We start from the raw sequence: 9604 nt of genomic DNA, 5'->3' as shown, positions 1-9604 counted from the left end.
AGAGAGAGAGAGAGAGTAGAGAGAGAGAGAGAGAGAGAGAGAGAGGGAGAAAAGTTTTGCGAATATTGCAGAAACTGTAACGTATAAGAAAATCTCGAACAAGCTGTGCATTTAAATTCTACAAAAAAAAAGAAAAAGAAAATGTTTTCGCAATTTACAATTGAGTATAAATGGATTTTAATAACAGTTATATGCCCATGACGTGGACGATCCTTTTGAGTTTGGTTGTTCTCCAAGGAAGAATTTTTCGAGCCACGCTCAAAAGGCGCGCATGCTGCAGCTTTGCGTATGCAAAGCCAAGAACCTCGTTCAAGGCCAGCGGAATGCATCCTTTTAACCCGAAACTTTTCACTCATGGGAATTTTGAACGTTCGAAGTACGGCGATGTTAGTCGCTTTGCATGTAATATATGTTAACCTACATACATGCAGACTCTTCATCATCAAAATATCCGTACGGCGATAAATACGGTAAGTCCGCGAATATCGAGAAATTTATTATGAATAACGAAATAAATTTGCTTCGAGCTGAGCATCAGCTTTCGCCGCGAATCTCTTCGACATAACTTTCAATATTCTTACCAGTAATTCTCAACGGACTTTTATAATATTGGTTTATGCAATATCGTCGTGGTGAACTTTCCGTAGCTTCTTTGCATTTATATATAACCGCGCCTTTTCATATATTATCATAGAAAACTAGTTGATAATAGATTAAAATTCTTAGATTGTAATGATAAAACGGTCGCTCCATCTCGCCAAATTTATACAACGCGACGTCTTGAAAATAGCGCGAATGTTATAACTTTGACAATTTTATTTCCGGAAAGATAATGTATCGGAATTATCGATCGCGATGGAGTAACCATGGCGAAAAACTATAAACGTCTCACGCGTGCGACCAAATGGGTACGAGGACTCCCAAGAGTCAATGGAGAAACAAGACTTAGAGACAGTGTCTTCGGGCTTTCGAAGAATGAGGACGGAGGAAGGGGAAGCGGAATCGTGCAATGCGTTCGCCGGGTCAAAAGGACTCGACGGGGTAACGAACCGTCGCCGATGACGACAATAACGAGTCGAATACTGGATCCGGGATGTATTTGTGTGTCGGTCGCATCGGCACTTGAGCGAGCGGAGCCATGCGTCCCAGTTATCGCTTTATCGTCACCGCGAAGGCGACCTCGGTCTCGAAGAAATAAAGACTTGATTGTGCGACCCTAGACAGTGAAATCCTCCTTCCGACGTGGAATCGCGAGACCATGAAATATAGCATCTCGAACGAAATCTTTATACAATCGTAAATATTCAGGGGATCATCCAGCGAAGCGCAAAGTTACAAAGCTACGTATGAAATTCTCTTTAAAGCTTTTTATTGCAAATATATTCGCAAGCTCTGCCAAATCGAATAGAATGGATTCTGTCGTAATCGCATCTACTGCTGCCTCTTAAATAACTGTAAGATTAACCCTTCAATGTTAATCGATTTAAAAAAAATTTTTTCCGAAACTTCTGTTTGTTTTGATATTTATAACTTTTTTAATATAATTTTTCTAATATAAAAACATTTGTTTGAATATCGTTGCGTAAATGTAACATCATTTATTTTTATTTTTATTGATATTGATATAGAATGTTTTTTTAAATATAAAATTGCTTAAATGTTATTAAATTGATGTTATTAATTTTCAAAAATTGTAAATAAAAGTTAACTCTCAAGTAGTTAGAAAATAATATTCTCAAAAGAGGTAAATGACTTGTTCGAAGTAAATAAATTATTTTTGAAAAAATATATATTATGTGTATTTATTTATCTCAAACAAAAGTTTATAATTTAAAAATCAGTTAGAAGAATCCACAAAAATTATCGAGTTCTTCTAGCAGAGTTATTTTAAAAAGATCTGGAGTTCGAATATCTCGCTCCGGTTAGGAATCGAAAGGTTAAAGATGTATTATCTATAATCTCTCTGTGCAGAAACTGGAATTGGAATTAATTTACATTTTTCGTATAAAAATAAATGTTATATACATATGAAACAGTTCAACATTTTAATAATATGATTTTAAATGAAAATTTTCTCATTAAATCTTTATTATTTTAAAAATAATCTATCTTTTTTTTATTGTAATAATTTTTTATTCAGATTATAAATCGCCTTAGTTTTATTATTTTTTTTATTTTATTATTTTTAAATACAATGGATATAGAAAAATTTGTAATTTTCCATACTTTTTTCATAAAAAAAATACAGTACATTCTTAATGTCTAGCTCTCCTTTGATTGCAAAAAAGTTTGTTACACTATATTCATTGTTACGAAAGTTATAAGTAATCAAAGTTAGTTTAGATATGCCATACAATATATTGCAGCCGTGACAAAATAATACAATGTGACATTGAAGGATTAATTTTTTAAAAATTAACTACGCATTTTATATTACAGATTCTTTCGTCAATTAATGAATTGCATAGATAAATTGTTTATTTCTCGATGAATTAACTTTACGTAGAATTCGAACAAGTATTACGTGCCGTAATTCTAAAATCATATGATATAGGTTGGACGTACAAGTAATATTGGAGGCAATAACGGAGAATTCGGTGTCAACATATTTCACACGTGACAACGAAATATACTAATCCCTTGCGGTTACAAATAGGTTTAAAACCGCGTCCGAATATTACGTAGCATGCATCGCATACTACCGGTCCCGCAATCGAATAGTCGAATAGTACGTACGCAGTTAGGCGGGCGCGAATGTACGAAGGTTATATGCGCGTTTGACGGTATTTAATCGCCGACGAAATCGGCGCGACTGGCTGAAGCATCGGAAAGCAATGACACGTAATGGCACGATCGGCACTTTTGGCAGGGTTCAAAAATTGAAGCGCGTCAGTCGCCCCCGAGCGAAAATCAAAATCGTTCATTGGACGGGTATTAACGTAACTTCAAGTGGCGATAACGCCGCGCTTCAACTTTCCCGAACATTTTCCAATATATCGCCGATTATTGACCGATGCAACGGTGGGTCAATGTAGTGCATGCAGACAGCCGCTCGGCTGGATTCTCGCCAGAGATTGTAGCTGGCTATCGACATTCGAATCGCACGTAACTTGCAAACAAGGCAAATTATGCGCATACAATTATCGCAAAATGAAAGTCTTAATAAGAAGCACTTAATCTGCGCACATGTATAAAACTTTCTTTATCCATTTCTAATTTTTTTTACAATTATTCTTCACGGATAGAACTTTTTTTGCAAAAGTTTGTAAAACTTTAGTTAGATACAGATCTGAAAATAATTGTTCTGGACCATTACAATAATTACGTAGAAATGTCAAATGTGAATAATAAAAAAACATGTTGTTTTTGTGTTAAAAACCAACATTTGTTAAAATTTTTTATTGAATTTTTAACATTATTCAAGTATTACTTTAACATAATGTGATTAATTTTTTTACAATAATTTTTTATAAATAATTTTATAATAAAAAAATTATTTTTTTATATCTTATTGTTCAAATTATTTCATCTTTTTAAATAATTTTCTCAATTACTATTAATAATATTATTATATTTAATAATTATATTTATTACATTCTTTTTTTTTCCTTAATAATTAAACTCAGTATCCCGCTCTTTCATTTTTGATTCCCCTTATTTCAAAATTTTTACCTTTAAATATACTTTTTATTCTCTCTACTATTCAAAAAATCATTCCTTTTTATATAATGTCTTTAATTAAATTAAATAATTTTTTTATTATTTATCTTATTCTAATCCTTTATTCAATTATCTCATCTTTTGTATGTTTAAATATTATTAATTTTAAAAGTGATTATGCTGTTTTGATCATATTCATCTTCTTTCTTTTAGTGTTAAAGTAACAGAATTTATGAATAAATGAACAATTAACATAAAAAAATGTAATAAATTCTAAAATAAATAAATAACTAAAATGTGTCAATTTACATTATGTTAATTACACGAAAATTTTCAACTGAGTCATGAGCCATGTTGTAAAAAATCTTGACATTCTGGCAATTAATTTGACATCTGCACTGAAAAAAATATACTGAATCTTAATAATACTTCTTTACTAGAGAATAGTACTAATTAAACATTTATTTATAGTAAATAAATTTCTTAAAAAAAAAAAGATGGGTAAGTTTCAAATTAATAAACGCGCGATTCGAATGTCGAATTTTGCATCAAATAAATATACGTTTACATTTAGTGAATATTACTTAAAATTATTCAAACAAATATTTGTAAAAATTTAATATATTTTTCAGTGTGCATAATTATTTTGATGATGGAACAAATCATTATGTATCAAATCTATATTTAGCTAAATTTTGAGATACTTTAACAAAATCGTCCTTTCCGTGTTTACTTGAGACACAGCTGAGACACTGTTATCGCGTACGATAGCCGGCAGTTGAGCACGCAACTTCCGCCTTACGTGTTCCGTCTTATCCCAGTGTGTATGTCGATCGGTCACCGCAAGAGATACGCGTGTTACATTCGCAAATCTGGCCCGTACGAGCGTGAGAGCGATAACAATGGTGGGAAACTGCGATGGACGGTTGGTAGTGCGCGACTGTTCTTTCCTTTCCTCTTCGCTCGTTCTTTCGTCGTTTCCCGACCCGCTTTAGCATGACAATCCGAACAAATTGGACGGCTCAATTTGAGCGAATTGCAACGGCGAGTTTCGGCCGGTTTCTGCTATGGCCCAACGCGATCTCTCCTCCACCGTGCGCCACCATCAACCCTCGGGATTCGATCTCGCTTCGCTACCTCGAATCAGACCGAATTCGCTCGTGTCGTTCGAAAGACCGAAAGTCGGCACAGGATGCACATCATTGTACTGAATGTCCTGAACAAACGAACGAATATCGTACGTTTGTCCCGCACGTACTCTGTCACGCGTCGATGCGCGCATAATCGGCCGCGATTGATTTTCTATGTACGCAGCTAATTATCGAGCGTTGATCGTGAGGGTTCGGAATAGTACGCAGTTAAGCCCGCTTGAGATTCAGATCATTGCGAACAATACATTTTCTATTAAAGGAATTAGAATCTAGGACGACTCGGGAAAATACCGAAAGTGATATTTGAATATTAGACTACTAATTTTTATGATATTGTTTATGATATTGTATTATAAATTTATTGAATATAGTATCAGCATTATTAACATTTTATAACAATATATTTTAGATATTTTTATATTAAGATATCTTATTCATTATTCCAGATAAATCATTTTCTGTTAGGTACTTATAATTAATATGATGGGGTCTGGAATATTGTTAATAATTAATAATTAGAAATTATTTGCATGTAATGAAGAACATTATTTTTAATTATATGAGGTACTAAAGAATTAAAAATTTTAATTATCGGAATTTTATAATGAACGCACTAGCGTTGTACAGAAATCCGCTAATGGACGCAGGATTGAGGACTTACATTATAAAAATCCACTTCGTCAGTCTGGTTTTAAAAAATCCACTGGACGACGTCGAATTTCGATATCAAGTAATGATGATATCAAATTCGATATGTTAATTAAAATAAACAATAGTCATCCCGTGAATCACTGGGATACATATTTTATAATTACTGATCGCGCCAATTTGTTAGTTACCGAAATCGACCAGTTAATTATATCTACCCAAGATTGATTGATTACACTTTCGCGCATTTTGTGTAAGCTCGCCATGGGACTGAGCTGTCCTCGTTCCATTTCATAAAGCTTTTGTTAAAAGTGATGCTTTCTCTCGGAACGCGACTGTCGAGAGCATAAACGAGATTGTAAATAAAAATACGAAAGTTTCTCAAGCGTCGTCCGCGACGTACCGCAACGTAGTTGACATAATTGCTGGCAACGTTTCGGAGATAAATTTCGTTGCCAAGAATATCCCACGTTGTCATACTGAATTTACTCCATTAGTAACGAGACGTCAAATTTCTCGACTATACCAGTCGAACTATACCAGTTTTGAGAAAATTTAATAATACATACTCGTATTTAAGAATGAGATTGACGAAATTAAAAGAATTATAACAAAACTTCCGCGACGCGGAAGTCGTGAGAGCAGAAGGCGAAAGATAAAGTTGTTCGAGTATCAGCTTTGACACTATTTTCAGTTCGAGTCATAACGTGTTTCGATATAATCTTTTAAAGTAACTGAGGAGAGGCGACAGCAAGAATACAAAAGTTCCTCTCGTATTGTACGCAAACTGAGTTTCCAATTTTTCGGCAACTTTTCTTTGATGTTTATCGACCCCGCGACAGGGAGCAAATATTTGTTGGCGATAATGTTACCAACACACAGATTCGTGAACGTCGCATAGTACTTTGCATATATTTGTGGACAGCGCATGCCGACGCATGTTGGCATGTACATGATTGCTTTGCGCGACGTACCCTCATGAGTGGAAACCTGCGCCAATACCCTTACCATCAGTTTTCGATGATGGTTCACGAAACAAAGAGGAAGCTTTGATCAATGTGAGGCGATGTCTGAGGATGCGAACAGGTAAGGCGAAGGGCAGGTGAGCATCCCGAAAGTTGTACGGGGGCGTTAACGTTCGTGTTTTCAACGAAATACCAATTTCTACGGAGAACAACATCGCAGCCGCTACATCTGGGGCCTCTTCCCGACGACCAAATTACACATCCTTTGTTCGTCGAAGATAAATATCTGGTTCGTAAACCGTAGAGATTAAGCTTGCCACAGACTGGTGATGATTAACTGAAGAAGTGACACGCGGCGGCACTCTCAAACTACGACCCTAATAAACGCGGCGTTACGTAATAAACGCGTCCTCTCCGCATTCCATCACAACTGCATTCCTCTAGGACGTGGCGCAACGGAAAATGGGATTGTCATGTCGGTAGCTGTGTTGTGTCGGGCTTGGGAATTTTAAACGTTCGACAGCCAGTGTGACGTGATCTCTGTGTCTATCCGTCTCGTCCCGGTGCACGTGAAAGTGCATTGTTTTATAATAACGTTGTTTTCCACGGTGCGATGAAGCGGTGATTTTTATCGCCAGCATCCACGTCATTATTCGCCCATTAAGATTGTTCCGACACTGAAATTTATCGGATCGAAGTACAATTTGCATGATCGCGACTAGTGGCAACTGGACCAACGTGATCGACATTCTATGATGAGCCGCGCAGCCAAATGCAAAATACAGTTTTAATCTCCGCAACGGTTTATCATTTACCAACGGCAGGGGCCCCAGTGCATCAAACGCTAATTTATGCTATCGTGCACGTCCGAATTCCGCGGCTACAATCGACAACGAAATAAGCTGCAATACAAACATAATACATATATACGCGTTGCGTATACGTGTGTGTACGAAGAACCCATTTGGTTGACCCCCCCCAAACCTCTGCCTCGACCTGTTAGCGCTATCTTTCCTCCGAATTGCGAATCTATGCAAATCATACCAGTGGAGTCTTCTATAAAGAGGTGCTTTTATTTAAAAGGGGGGGAAAAAGCGGGAGATTAATGCATAGAATCGGCAAACGAGTCGGTTGTATTTATGAAACTCTTTCGCGATACATCTATCGCAATCGGAATTGCGACTGGACACGCAAAAATGCTAACAACACTGGTAATATCGAAATATCATTGTTTCACTGTATCGATACATATTTTAAAGTTGGCGCTTAATATTCTGCGAGATATCAAAATAGGCTCTGCAAAAAAAAAAAGAAAAGAAAAGACAACATTATTCCTTTCTGAAAGCAGAAACTCGGGAAGGAACCAAAGGAAATGACGGATTGGACGATATGGCGTGATTGAAGGAATAAAAGTTCTTATTGAGAAATGTTGCAATCTCTTCGCATCGTCGATCAGACGGCAGATTGCTGAGAGCTGCGAATTTGCACAAACGACAGAACGAGCGCGAGGCTTATCAAAACGTCGGCCGTGTTATTACGAGCGCGATCCATTAAAAACCCGGCGCGCCCTCCAATCGGGGTGCAGGCACACCGTATGCGCTCTCGCAGCAGGTTCGCGCCGTTTCTCCTGTACCGTGATGGTACAGGCGGCCGGCCGAAAATGCTTGGTGGTCCCTCGAGTGGAGCCCACGGGAGAAAGAACCACCTGCCGTAGGGATCGGTGGGGGCAAACTGCCGTCGTGCACTTCTACCCTCGGCCCCGCCGCGCCTATCCTCTTCTCGCTCCTGCACCCTCGACCCCGCACGAGATGGGGGCCCAACATTCACCGACACCCTTCTGTCCCTTCCGTCCCTCTGCATGAATCTCCCCACCATTTAACCGCCGCCGTCGACAGGGTTGGCTCGTGCTACGTTTATGCCCAGAGCACGAAACGGATCTTGCTCCGAATGGATTTTACATGCAAGAGAAGAGAAGGGTTTATTTAAGATTTATATTAAATTTTCTGTCACAAGTTGAATATTTACATACTTTTCAAGTATTGCTGAGCGATTGTGAAACTGCAGTGTACTGGAAAAATTGAAAAAAATACATGTTTTATAATTAAATAAAGTAAAATAATTAAAATTACTTAAAAATTACGTGCTCCTGAACTTTAGTAATTTTTTTTCTTAGGAAATATCTCGTGTGTAATATAAAATTGTAATATCAGATTATATCAGTCAATAGGAACGTTAATGCTCTATTACAATTTAATTATATTATCATTAATGTAATTTATAGTTATAATAGCATTAACTGATATAATTGTAATGATATTGATTACAAGGATATAAAAAAGGGATAATAGAAAATGAGGAAGACAAAGGGGAATAATAAATATCGACAAAATGGAGAAGAAATTTTTGAAGCGTTCATGCATACAATAAATACGGGCAGGAAGTAAGTCTATTCCTTTTATGTCCCTCTATACGCGTATTTATAAGCAAAATTGGCCGGAGCGTCTATTAAGTAATTAAAATAATTAAACTCATTCAGTCCCAACGCAACCATATGGGTGTCGATTAGCAGACTTAAATTAGAGAATTATGTAAATTTCAACAAAATTGTCTTCTGTCAAAATTAGCATGTCCGAATGTAGACGTCGTTATTGCTAGCGTGTTACGTATTTCATTCATCGTGCAATTTTCCACGGTGCTTATATCAAACGATGTTTTTAATCGACATCGTATCTTTATTAAAACTTTGCCATATTAATCTCGCCTCGATTACAGCAGTTTAGTTCTTTTTTTTTTTTTTATAATAGAGATTAATATCAGAGATTGCTTGATACATGCATTGATTGTGTGGGAATTTAATAAAATTATAATAGCATTAATATTCTATCAATAGATGTGGTAAATTTATATTGCATGAAGTGCGGCGTTCTATAAAAGAAAATTGCTAAATTCAATCAATCAATTGTTATACTTTGACGTATGATCGTAAGCTTATCTCATTTTTCTGTGTAACATGCTGTGTAATTTTACAATCTCTCGATATTTCTTGGGAAACATGTCTCATCTTGTGTAAAACGTAACCGGTCGTAGGAGACTTACAAAAATTTACCGCCTTCATTAAACTTCAGTGTTTTAAGAGGACAACACATAATGGCTAGCTCCTCTCACACTCTCTCTCTCTCT

This window comes from Atta cephalotes, assembly GCF_000143395.1.
Source record: "Atta cephalotes unplaced genomic scaffold scaffold00004, whole genome shotgun sequence".
Classification (NCBI taxonomy): domain Eukaryota; kingdom Metazoa; phylum Arthropoda; class Insecta; order Hymenoptera; family Formicidae; genus Atta; species Atta cephalotes.
The sequence above is the reverse complement of the archived record's forward strand: the minus strand, read 5'-3'. Positions refer to the sequence as shown.